Raw genomic sequence first — 12,360 nt, 5'->3', positions numbered from 1 at the left:
GAAAATGAATTTTCAGTTCAGCCGCGCAAGCGTGGAGAATCACTCAGACTCAACGTTGTTGGTCCCAGCCTTCCAGGTGCTGGCTGTCTCTGCTCATTTTGGAGGCTGCCACTTACGGATCTGGTTCCCACACTTGCTCTGGCATGCCACCCATCAGAAAGGAACAAGGATATTCTGCCAGACCACATGGTGGGGAGCAGCCCTGCGCTAGCAGGTTCCCAGTTTACTCTTCCACTCCTCATTCTGGGTCCTGTGTATTGAGTTCTCTCTGGGCCCCAGGCTTTCAGGAGGAAAGCTGAAAGGGAGATCTTGCTTCCTGGAGCCCTGGCCCATCGGGGGAGGTACCTGTGCACAAAAATACCTGCCCCAAGAGCTTGAGGGTGTCATGTGCCCCAAGGAAGGAGAGTTAATGCATTTTCCCAGGGGGAGAGGGAGGGAGGGAGAGAGAGAGTGTGTACACTTGAGAGAGAGCCAGCTTCTTAGGCTGGATGTCCTCTTCTGAGTTACTGAGGCTAGATTATCTCTGGGATGCCAGCATAAGAATAGAGTTTATGAAGGAAGGGCAGGGACCTCTGGGAGCATGGTCTGACTTGCCAGGTCACACAGGAAGACGGTAGCTGAGGGAAGATGGGAATTTGGGCCTCTTGCTTTCCAGATCACTTTTTTTGCCATCCCTCGCAGAACCATCGGCATTCATTAATCTCATGTATCCTCTTACATCCTCCATACTGGGCTTCCCGGGTGGCTCAGTGGTCAAGAATCTGCCTCCCAATGCAGGAGATGCGGGTTCAATCCCTGGGTTGGGAAGATCCCTGAAGTAGGAAATGGCAACCCACTCCAGTATTCTTGCCTAGAAAATCCAATATACAGAGAAGCCTGGCAGACTACAGTCCATGGGGTAGCAAAGAGTCAGACGTGACTGAGTAATTGAGTACGCACATAGGTCCTTTATACTACTGGTGAACATACATACAACAACATACATACATACATACATCATACATACAATCAGCCCCTTGGAGCCACTGGGGGCTTGGAGGGCCATCCAGAGCTGGAAACCACCCATACCCTCTTATTTCAGAAACACTGGGATACCTGCTTCACCTTTCTCAGGACACACAGGCATTTCCAGCACAGACCTCATCCTCCACTCCTGCTTCTGTGTGGCCTGTGGCTTGAGGCCTTAGATGATGCTGCTAGAGATGGTGGCAGTCCCCCACCCCCCACCCTCCCCCCGCCATGGAGAGGAGATCCAGGGGAAGGGTGGTTGCTGACTCCCTTCACCCAATACAAATATCTTCATGAGAGTGAATAAGTGGCCTTGGCTCTCTGTTTGGGGAAGTAGAGTTTCAAAAGGTAGAGTGACACAAAGAACAGATTGTATACTTGGTGGGACCCCGGGGAAGTCACTGAAACTTGTCAGGTGCTATCTTGTTTTTTTTTTTTTAATGTACGTAATGTGAGTATTTCCATCAGTTCAGCCACTCAGTCGTGTCCAACTTTTTGCAACCTCATGGACTGCAGCACGCCAGGCCTCCCTGTCCATCACCAACTCCCGAAGTTTGCCCAAACTCATGTCCATTCAGTCGGTGATGCCATCCAACCATCTCATCCTCTGTCATCCCCTTCTCCTCTCGCCTTCAATCTTTCCCAGCATCAGGGTCTTTTCCAATAAGTCAGTTCTTCACATCAAGTGGCCAAAGTATTGGAGCTTCAGCTTCAGCATGAGTCCTTCCAATGAGCATTCAGGACTGATTTCCTTTAGGATGGACTGGTTGGATCTCCTTGCAGTTGAAGGGACTTTCAAATGTCTTCTTCAACACCGCAGTTCGAAAGCATCAATTCTTTCATGCTCAGCTTTCTTTATGGTTCAACTCTTATATCCGTACATGACTACTGGAAAAACCAGAGCTTTGACTATATGGATCTTTGTCGGTAAAGCAATGTCTCTGCATTTTAATATGCTGTCTAGGTTTGTCATAGCTTTTCTTCCAAGGAGCAAGCATCTTTTAATTTCATGGCTAGTCACCATCTGTAGTGATTTTGGAGCCCCCCAAAATAAAGTCTGTCACTGTTTCCAATGTTTCCCCATCTATTTGCCATGAAGTGATGGGACTGGATGCCATGATCTTAGTTTTTTGAATGTTGAATTTTAAGCCATTTTTTTTTCACTGTCCTCTTAACTTTGATCAAGAGGCTCTTTAGTTCCTTTTCACTTTCTTCCATAAGGGCGGTGTCATCTGCATATCTGAAGTTATTGATATTTCTCCCTGCAATCTTGATTCCAGCCTGTGCTTCATCCAATCCGGCATTTCACATGATGTATTCTGCATGTAAGTTAAATAAGCAAGGTGACAATATACAGCCTTGACATACTCTTTCCCAATTTGGAACCAGTCCAATGTTCCATGTCTGGTTCTAACTGCTGCTTCTTGACTTGCATACAGATTTCTCAGGAGGCAGGTAAGGTAGTCTGGTATTCTCATCTCTTTCAGAATTTTCCACAGCTTGCTGTGATCCACACAGTCAAAGGCTTTGGCATAGTCAATGAAGCAGAAGTAGATTTTTTTTTCTGAAATTCTCTTGCTTTTTCTATGATCCAATGGATGTTGGCAATTTATCTCTGGTTCCTCTGCCTTTTCTAAATCCAGCTTAAACATCTGGAAGTTCTCGGTTCACGTACTGTTGAAGCCTAGCTTGGAGAATAGTATTTTCATAGTGGACGCCTTTCTTTAGCATGGGAGAGTCTAGTTCATTGTTCCTTGTTTATATTATTTTCTATTAAAAATCTGTACCTCCTCGAGAAGTATTACAAATTATGTATCTCCTCCTCTGCCTTCAAACAAAGATTGTTTGAGCACCTCCTTTGAGTCAGGCACTGTGTCTGGAGCTGGGAGTATAGTGGTGCATAAGACATGGATCTTGACCTCAGGGAATACGGACAGATCTTTAATTCATGTTATTCACTGGCCATGAGATTTCTAAAGTCCTTACTGGTTCTGCCCCCCACAGAACTAGTGCCTTCACAACCTGAGAAAACATCAAATCTGGGGACTGAGAGGAATCAACAAAGACTTTGAAGAACTGAGTGCCTAGAAAAGAATGGTAGAGCTGGGACAGGAGAATCATTCAGGAGTAGGGTGAGGGTAGAAGTCTTGCTGCTTTGCTTCAAATATCAGCAGTCCAGGTATCTCCTCAATTCCAGACTTTGTGCCTGGGGAGAGAAGGGACTGAGAATACACGGCTGTGTTTTCAGAGGCAGTAAGTTATGAAAAACATATGCCTCTGTTGACTTGTAAACCAAGCTGTGGATATTACCAGGAAAATCTTGAGCAGATCGGAACATCCTGTTCTTCTAAAGTGCTTCACTTACTGCTGTTTTGAGTGATTACTTCTTAAACCAGGCTCACAGGCTGGATCTATCTTACTGCTCTGCACTCTTGGTTGTGGAAACTTAGCAATCAAAAGCAACAACTTTTTTCAAATGTCACAGTAAATCAGTGTTAGAAATAGGATTTAGAGCTTGGAAATGCTAATCTACTTCTTGCTCCCATGATCTGGTATGTTTTCTGAGAAAGAAACAAGGCCAGATCCTCCCACTGTTGCAAGGAAGGTTTGATTTGTATGTATCAATGCCTGGCTGCACACTGCATTCCTAGGATCTCAGCCATGCTCTCCCACTCTTCTGCCTGACCCAAGCCTGTCCTGGCCCATGGTGCCATTTGGTAGGCTGTGGCAGAAGGGGTCTCTCCTCCTCCAGCTCCTCCTCTAAGCTGTACTCTGAGGCTCACAGCAGTTCATATCTGGTCCCTCGAAAGAGCCTCCAACAGTCCCCACGCTCTGGTTTCCCATCCTCCATTTTATCTCTGTGTCCAATGGCTCCCTATACCCCACAGCCTGGAGTCCAAAATACTTGACCTCCTATCCACCCTCTCCAAGGAGATTGCTCAGAATTCTCCGACATAGAATCCTCTTGAGTATTCTTGAACCCGCATAAAACATTCCTGACTCTAAGCCTCTGCTTATCCTGATGGTCATCTCCGGAATACCCTTGTCCCTTTCCCATTTCCCTAAGATCTAAATTGTCCTCAAGGTCCAGCATATATATAATAAGCCCATTTTCTCCATAATGGCTCCCCTGACACATGGAAGTCACTGAGCCACCTGAAGACCAGCCACACTCTGTCGGACCCAGAACAATGCTCTGTGTGTTGCTGTTGGCCTCTCAGTGTGTATGCTCCACGTCCCCCGCAGCATGCAGCTCCTGTGACCCAGCAAGAGGCTGCATCATACACCCCTTTCCATCCTCTGTGCTTAATGGAGGCTTAGTACATAACTGCTGACAGGGTGACAGCCAGTGACACTTCTCCAGTCACTTGATTCCCTCTCTTGTCCATAAGACAGCTGGATCTGACATTTTATGCCAGTGACTTTCCAAATGTGGTTGACCCTCTCAATTTCTTAGGAAACTTAAAAAAAAATATTCTTGGGTCCAGTATGTGATTGCTGAATCAGAATCTCTGTGCATGGGGTCCAAGACTGCATTAAAGCCAGTTTTCTAGGTAAGTATAATGTTCAGCCAATTTTGGAAACCACTGTCCTAAAATGTCCTGCTAAAGTCTTTTCAAAATACGTTTCCTATTTATTTGCTTAATTAGTTAATTAATTAATTTTTAGAAGGAATATTTTACTGAGAGAAATTCTCCCTAAAAGTGAGAAAGTGAGGTTTTGCTACATCATAAAATTTGGGGAATACAGCATTCATACCTTAGAATAGAGGAGAAGGGCATGGCAACCCACTCCAGTATTCTTGCCTGGAGGATCCCATGGACAGAGAAGCTTGGCAGGCTACAGTCCACAGGATCGCAATGAGTTGGGCATGACTGAAACGACCTAGCATGCATGCACATATGTACCTTAGAATAGATCCTGGAATTGATTTCAGCCTTGAATTATGAAGGTTCTTGGAGAAGACTAATCAATGCTCGGAGTAGCTACATAAGGAATCAGTATTCTCGAATGACAGTCTGATTGATGCCAAAGATGGAGGCTCTATTCCTTGGTTTAACTCATAACACAACACATGCACATATTTTTTCATCAAACCTGTTTCCCTTTTTTCTATATACCCCAGCATCTGCTGCATGCAGTTAGTGATGGCTAGGTAACTGAGTTGTAGCCAATGGAAAGTGAGCTGATGTGACGACTCATAAAAATCTTCCTATGCAAGGATCCTCCAGTGCTCTTTCCTCATTGGCTGTCTGAAGGCAAAGGAGTCAAAACTGGAGAAAATGATGGATCCACAGAGAGAAAGAGGCTGGACCTTTGAATGACCAGATGGAAGGCTACTCGCTAACTGGCATATTCATTTTTGCTATGTTTTTTTTTTGTACAGCCCAAGGATTGGAGGTTTATTGTTATTCTGGGTAGTGTTACCCCAACTACCATATCGTGTATCACAAGCCTAGTTACCCAAGTGTGTTCAGTGCACCCAATATGGTTGGGTCAATGACTAACCGCCCCTGGGGGTGGGGTGCAGGATAAAGTTAGCCCTAGGCTGGCTGCAGGCCTCCCTGCAGCTGCAGGCTTCTCCCTGCACATCTGCACTACTGCAGGACAAAGGACAAGCTGGGGGAGGCAGAATGGGCTTTAAGGAGTGGGGTCTAGTGCTCTAAGATGCTAGTTCCTCCTCCCTCTGGGAAGTTAAGGATAGCAAGGGCAAGTGACTTGTGAAAAGCTTGAGCTTGATGGGCTTGTGTGTGCATGCTCAGTCACTCAGTTGTGTCCAACTCTTTGTGACCACATAGACTATAGTCTGCCAGGCTTATCTGTCCATGGAATTCTCCAGGCCAGAATACTGGAGTGGGTTACCATTCCCTTCTCTGGGATCTTCCCAACCTAGGGATCAAACCCACATCTCTTGCATTGCAGGCAGACTCATTACTGTCTGAGCCACCAGGGAAGCATTTGTACGAGACAGCAAAAGAGACACTGATGTACAGAACAGTCTTATGGACTCTGTGGGAGAGGGAGAGGGTGGGAAGATTTGGGAGAATGGCATTGAAACATGTACAATATCATGTATGAAACGAGTTGCCAGTCCAGGTTCGATGCATGATACTGGATGCTTGGGGCTAGTGCACTGGGACGACCCAGAGGGATGGTATGGGGAGGGAGGAGGGAGGAGGGTTCAGGATGGGGAACACATGTATACCTGTGGCGGATTCATTTTGATATTTGGCAAAACTAATACAATTATGTAAAGTTTAAAAATAAAATAAAATTTAGAATTTAAAAGACAAAAAAAAAATAATAATAAAGTTACCCATAAGGCCAAAAAAAAAAGCATACCAGAGTGGTGATTTAAAAAGGCACATGGTGACCAGCACAATTTTTCCAGTAGTCATGTATGGATATGAGAGTTGGACTGTAAAGAAAGCTGAGTGCCGAAGAATTGATGCTTTTGAACTGTGGTGTTGGAGAAGACTCTTGAGAGTCCCTTGGACTGCAAGGAGATCCAACCAGCCCATCCTAACGGAGATCAGTCCTGGGTGTTCATTGGAAGGACTAATGTTGAAGCTGAAACTCCAATACTTTGGCCACCTGATGTGAAGAGCTAACTCATTTGAAAAGACCCTGATGCTGGGAAAGACTGAGGGCAGGAGGAAAAGGGGACGACAGAGGATGAGATGGTTGGATGGTATTACTGACTCGATGGATGTGAGTCTGAGTGAACTCTGGGAGTTGGTGATGGACAGGGAGGCCTGGCGTGCTGTGGTTCATGGGGTCTCAAAGAGTCGGACATGACTGAGCAACTGAACTGAACTGAACTGACCGGCACAATGGCCTGGAAGGAAGTGGGTAGAATCTTCTTTGCTGATGATGCTGGCTGGCTGGAGGTGTGAAAGAAGGAAGGCAGGGAGGGTAGTGCTGGGCAGGGAGAGGTCTTTAGCAGGAGCTGGTGGTAGGGAATTAAGATGATGGATTTCAAGCAGTGGATGAGGTAAAGGAAACTAACTCAAAATGAGTAAGAGGTGTAGCCTAAAAAAAAAAAAACCCAAACCAAAATATTTTGTTAATTATAATGGCTACCATTTACCAAGTTTTCAACTACATGTCAAGCACATTTCTTCACATATGTACATAGGAAGAAGACTAGCCTCGGGATCAAGGGAAAATTATTTCTCCTCTTTAGACCTCAGTTCCTCTTATTAAAAAGAGGATTAATTATAGAATCTATCCCAAGCAACTGTTTTAAGGTTGAAATGGATAATGCATGTTAAGCACTTGTTACAGTGATGGCCAGGCAGTGAGTACTCAACAAATGTTAGTTCTAATCATTGTCTACAATTTCCATGGCTCTATGAGGAAGTTGTGATTCAACTTACAAAAATATGAATCAAATACAACTTTTTCAGGAATGTGCCTAGGCCTGCAAACTAAGGTTTGTTGGAGCTCTCTGGATTTCCACTCACTGTGTACTTCTCTATTCAGGACAGAATAAGCAATGAAAATGTCCCTCTCATGCTGGTCTCATCACAGAAGACACTACACAAAGAGAGAGTATTGTGTATGTAAAATGGGGATTCTGTAGATGAGAAACAAGAACATATTAGGAGAAAAACCTTGCCTCTGTGGAGTTTCTGGGATAAGTACATGAAGCCACAACTCTCAGCCCAACTGATCCCATTTAAAAGATGTGTTTGTGAAGCACACCACTTGTCATTAGGACAAAGGATGCAGAGGGAACAGACATCTAAATATCTCCAGAGGGAACATTTTCTTCTTGTTAGACTGTGTATTTAGTAAGCAGTTAAAAGCCTTTATAATGATAATGGTAGAGAATGAAGCCTACATATGTGTGATAAGTTATGTACGTTCTACTTGGCTGTACGATGCAGTGATTTGTGGGGCACAGTTTGATCCATGGTGTTTCCAAATCCACCTCATAATGAATTGAACTTAGCACCTGCTTCTGTGCTGTAAGCACATCAAAGCTTAGCATGGTGTGGGAGCACTGCACTTAACTTACTAGGATATATCATTATAAAGAGGAAAACTAGGGAAGTCCCTGCAAGAGGCTGGAAATTAGAATAAGGGGAGAGAACTTGTCCTTTTTTTTTTTCTATTTTGAGAAAAGGCAGAATTAATTCTAGTGATAAGAGTGGCAGTTGGATGGCAGGGCGAGGAGGGAAGCTGATGAGGTGGGGAGAGAATACAGAAAGCATTTATATGAGGCAGAGGTAAAGTAACAAGATAACTTTTAAGCCTACATCAAGCCAGTATTTGAATTAGTGCTGTCCTTCAAAATTACCTTGAGAGCACACATCTGTATTCCAGGGATGTTACCACTGCTCAAAACATCTTGGGCACTTACTGTTCTTGGAGATTTCTCTTGTTACTATTTATAGTAGGTTGTAAAGTTAATACCATTTCATAACGATGACAGACTATGGCATTATTTCTATCACTTTCCCTGTTTGTAAATGGACAGGAGAAATATCCTTCCATGGATCAATGCCTCCCTGTCAGCGGCCTTTATATACCTATGGCATATTCTCTGAGTCTTCACGGAAGGACTACTGTGTGGTGGGAACAATCTGAATATAGCTCTCAAGTGCCCATTTCTGGATCTCCCTACTTACAAGGACCAGGGCACACAATTAAGATCAAAGTCTTTTTTACAAAGTGATCCTGACAGGAGAGTGCCCAGAGACAAAGGAAGCACAGGTACCAGGCAAGTCTCTAAAGAAAATACCTTGTCACAAGAGTAACAAATGCTGTTTGGCTTCATCTGATGGGACACAGGCATTGCTTTGATATACAGAACTCTGTGTAGTAGTATTTCTTATAACGTGATTTTATCTGCTCTGTTAGACGCAGGTTGAACAGAGGAAGAATGTTAGATGGATTCCAACAAGTGAAATTCTCACTTAATTCAGCCGGAATTTGAGAATACAGCAATTTCTCTCGATACTTCATTCTGTCAACATGCATCTATTGGGCATACTATGTGTTAGGTATGGTACTAGATGATCAGGAAGCAGCACAGTATAAGTCAGACCTGATTCCTGCCTCGTTGATGTGTATATTCAGAAAATAAAAAACAGATATCACTGAGTGACAAGGTATCATAGGAGTGTTTCAAGAACCATGAGACTATATTGTAGGTATACTGTATAGTCTAGGGATTTTGGGAGGCTTCTTTGAAAAGCTAAGGAAAAGTAGCAGTGAGGAAGATGGAATGTGGAAGAATGTTGCATGTGGAGGGAACGGCAGGTGCAAAAGTCTGCCAGTAAGAACTTACCACGGTGCAATTGAGTTGAAAGAAGCTTAATGAGGTTATCAGGTAGAATAACAGAAGAATAGTATAAAAAGAGGCTGGTGAGATTATGGTTGGGTAGATCACATGTGGGGCTAAATAAAGAGTTTTTTAAAGGAAATTGAAAGGCACTCAAAAAACCACAGAAGCCATGGAAGCATGTTAAAAATGGGAAATGATTAGATTTACATTTCAAAAAGTTTATTCCAGCTTCCTTGTGCAGACTGGATTGGGTGGGGATAAGACATGCAGGCAGGGAGACAAGACTGGATGTCACTCCCAGGTCTAGGCAGGCACTAGTTTGATGTAATACCCGGGGGCTATGAGGAATGTCCAGAGCCTGGGAGCTCTTTAGGGCTAATCTTTAAGCACTAATAAAGTTGCTTTTAAAACTTGGTAATGTGCAGAGGTTGGGCAACCTCGGAGCAGATGGTGGTTTGGGACAGCACAGGGAATGAAGTCTCGCCCTCTAAAGGGCCATGACTGGGGAGCTGTCCAGGAGGCAGGTGCTGAATAACGGAAGCAAGGACTTGCTTAACGATACTTCATGGGATGTGGGCAGATGGTAAGGTGCTAACACCTACCTCAGGGTCAGGAGGAAGGGAGTTAACCTTTGGTTTTTTGTTTTTATCCATTTTCTTTTTCTCTTTCCCTCATTTATTTCCTTCCTCTACCTTCACCATCCTCCCATTTTCATTTTCTACAGCACACTGTCTGAAAGTAAGAAGGATAATGTGCTTTCCCTTATAAAAAGCCTACAGAGCATCGATGATCACAAATTCATAAGAACCCTAACCCCCACCCTAGGGTTTCATTACTGGTTACTATTGCTAAATTGGCCATCTTAGCCTTTTCTGAGGCATTAGATGGGTAGATATTATTATTACTACTAAATCATTGTTATTATTAGTAGTTATTACTAAGCATTTACCGTGCACCAGGCAGTTCACCAAGCACTTTACTTCTCCAAGCCTAAGAGGTAGACTTTATTATCTCTGTATAATTGAATATGGCTTGACTTAGAAGATTGGAGTTTGTGGTTTGTTCCATTCATTCAATAAATTATCTGAGGCCATAAACTAAGGGATGATGATGGAGGGTGTGGGAAATAAAACTTATTGATATGTACTAGACATGGATGCTTTTGACAGTCATTTTTAGTCTTATAATAATCCTGTAAAGTTGCACTGGTATTATGCTCATGTTGCAGTTGTGGGTGCAGTTGCAGGCCCAGAGAGGTTCAACTGGCTGAGGTCACACAGCTAGTAAGTGGCTGAGCCAGTTTTTAAACTTAGGACTCTCTGACTCTAAAGCCTGTGCTCTGCCATCCACAGTTTTTCAGTTTTATGGGGCAGCCACACATACAGTCAAGGTGGATTTTAGCATGTGAAAACTGCTCTGCCTCCTCCTGCAGTTCCATTGCCTCAGGGTCTGGATGCCTTCCTCTATCACCTCTAGTTCCAGGGAGGGGGAGGCCAGCATCCCACATCAGAGCATGTCAGTGGCATGCAGGCTCCTGGTGCACAGGGGCACTCGCATAATTGCACATTTATTAGGTCATGAGGCATCATCCAACCAGGCTGGCCTTTGTCTCAATCCCCAATGGACAGTTTGGTCTCACTATTAATATTGGAAATGTCAGGCTGGTAAACAGCTTTTAACAGGAAGGAGGGAGGCTGAGAACAAAGTCTCCTTCAAACAAAACTTGAGCCGATGGAAGTGAACAGAGTCAACATCTTACTGGCCTTAAATCCCCTGGAGTGGCTATGAAAGAGAGAGGACTAGCTGGATTGAGGAGGAAAAAAACCTTTTGATTCATCTGAATTAATTTAGCATCTCCCAGGAGGGAGGACTCTGGCATAACCTGCCTGTTCTCCATCCCCTGCACACAGCCCCCACAATCCCAAAGGACAAAAGACTAGTCTAGGGTGAGGGCGCCCACACTGCCCCTTCCTCCACTTTAATTAAATCCATTTGTCCTGGGGGCAGCGCTGAGCCCTGGGATGTCCAAGAGCTTTGATCTTTAACCCATTTACATCTGAAGGAGTGGGGAGCTGGTGCTCAGAGGCTGATGGCGTCTTCCTGTGACAGCTCAGCTTGAGTTATGAGCTCTTAGAAATCAGCGGACTGAAGTCTGGGTGAAGAATTTGAGACTCAGCTTTGTATTTACAAACTGCATGCCAACTGGCATCACCCTCCCCTTTACCTGAAGCCCTTTGCCCTCATTTTTCGAAGGATCCACTAGGACGGCAAATTGGGGAGTCGAACGCAGAAGCTGCTCTGGATCTCTGGATCGTATGGTTTGACATTTAGCCTGTTAAAGATGGCTTAAAGATCCCTTCCAGATCCATTTACCGGGTCCATTTATATACATGACTCCCTCCCTGCTCCCTTACTTTTTGGTCTGGAGCAGATCAGCTCCAATCATTGAGGGTTCAGTGTGACACAGCGGAGCACCATGTGAGCAGCTGGGGTGGTCAGGCGCTGCTTGCTCCAGACTGACTGCAGGTGGCAGACTGGTGCCATCCTGGGCAGACAAGTGGCAGCCAAGCAGTTACTGCTCCATTTCAGAGCCACAAGGCATTAACGATCTTGTAATCCAACCCTCTCAGTTTAAGATGAGGAGACTGAGGCCCAGAGGAGTTCAAGGTTACAAAGGTCATTAGTCTTAGAATCTAACTAGGAATCTGGGCCTCTGGTAGAAGCACTCCCTTCTTTACTGAGTAATTCTTATTCACCTGCCTTGTGGACTAGACTTCTAGGAGCACCAGACTGGGGTTGGCTGGAGCACCTGTCCTCACTCCAGTGCTGACCTGCTGGTGCTTCATCTCTTTGGTTCTCAGTGAAGGAGAACCTTGTCAAAGGGCAGGAATGGGGATACATGAGGTATGTCCTACCTATGTCACAGGTTTTCTTGTCGCTAATAAGGAATAACTAAAACATCAAATGGGAAAGTAAGGCAATATCCATTAATTAAGAGAAAATGCCATATACATATAAAGCCTGATGATTATCATATGAGTTGTTCGGTTTTACTT

At 44.4% G+C, this 12,360-nt stretch overlaps 1 protein-coding gene across 1 annotated transcript in view; it reads right to left on the bottom strand.

Annotated features, from left to right (window-relative positions):
• Positions 1–12,360, bottom strand: part of ALK (ALK receptor tyrosine kinase) — a 737,626-nt gene that overhangs the window by 80,070 nt on the left and 645,196 nt on the right. The gene's annotated exons all lie outside the window — the stretch shown is intronic.

Source organism: Bubalus bubalis, chromosome 12 (genome assembly GCF_019923935.1).
Source record: "Bubalus bubalis isolate 160015118507 breed Murrah chromosome 12, NDDB_SH_1, whole genome shotgun sequence".
NCBI lineage: Eukaryota > Metazoa > Chordata > Mammalia > Artiodactyla > Bovidae > Bubalus > Bubalus bubalis.
Note: the sequence above shows the minus strand (reverse complement) of the source record. Positions and strands in the feature narration are given on the sequence as shown.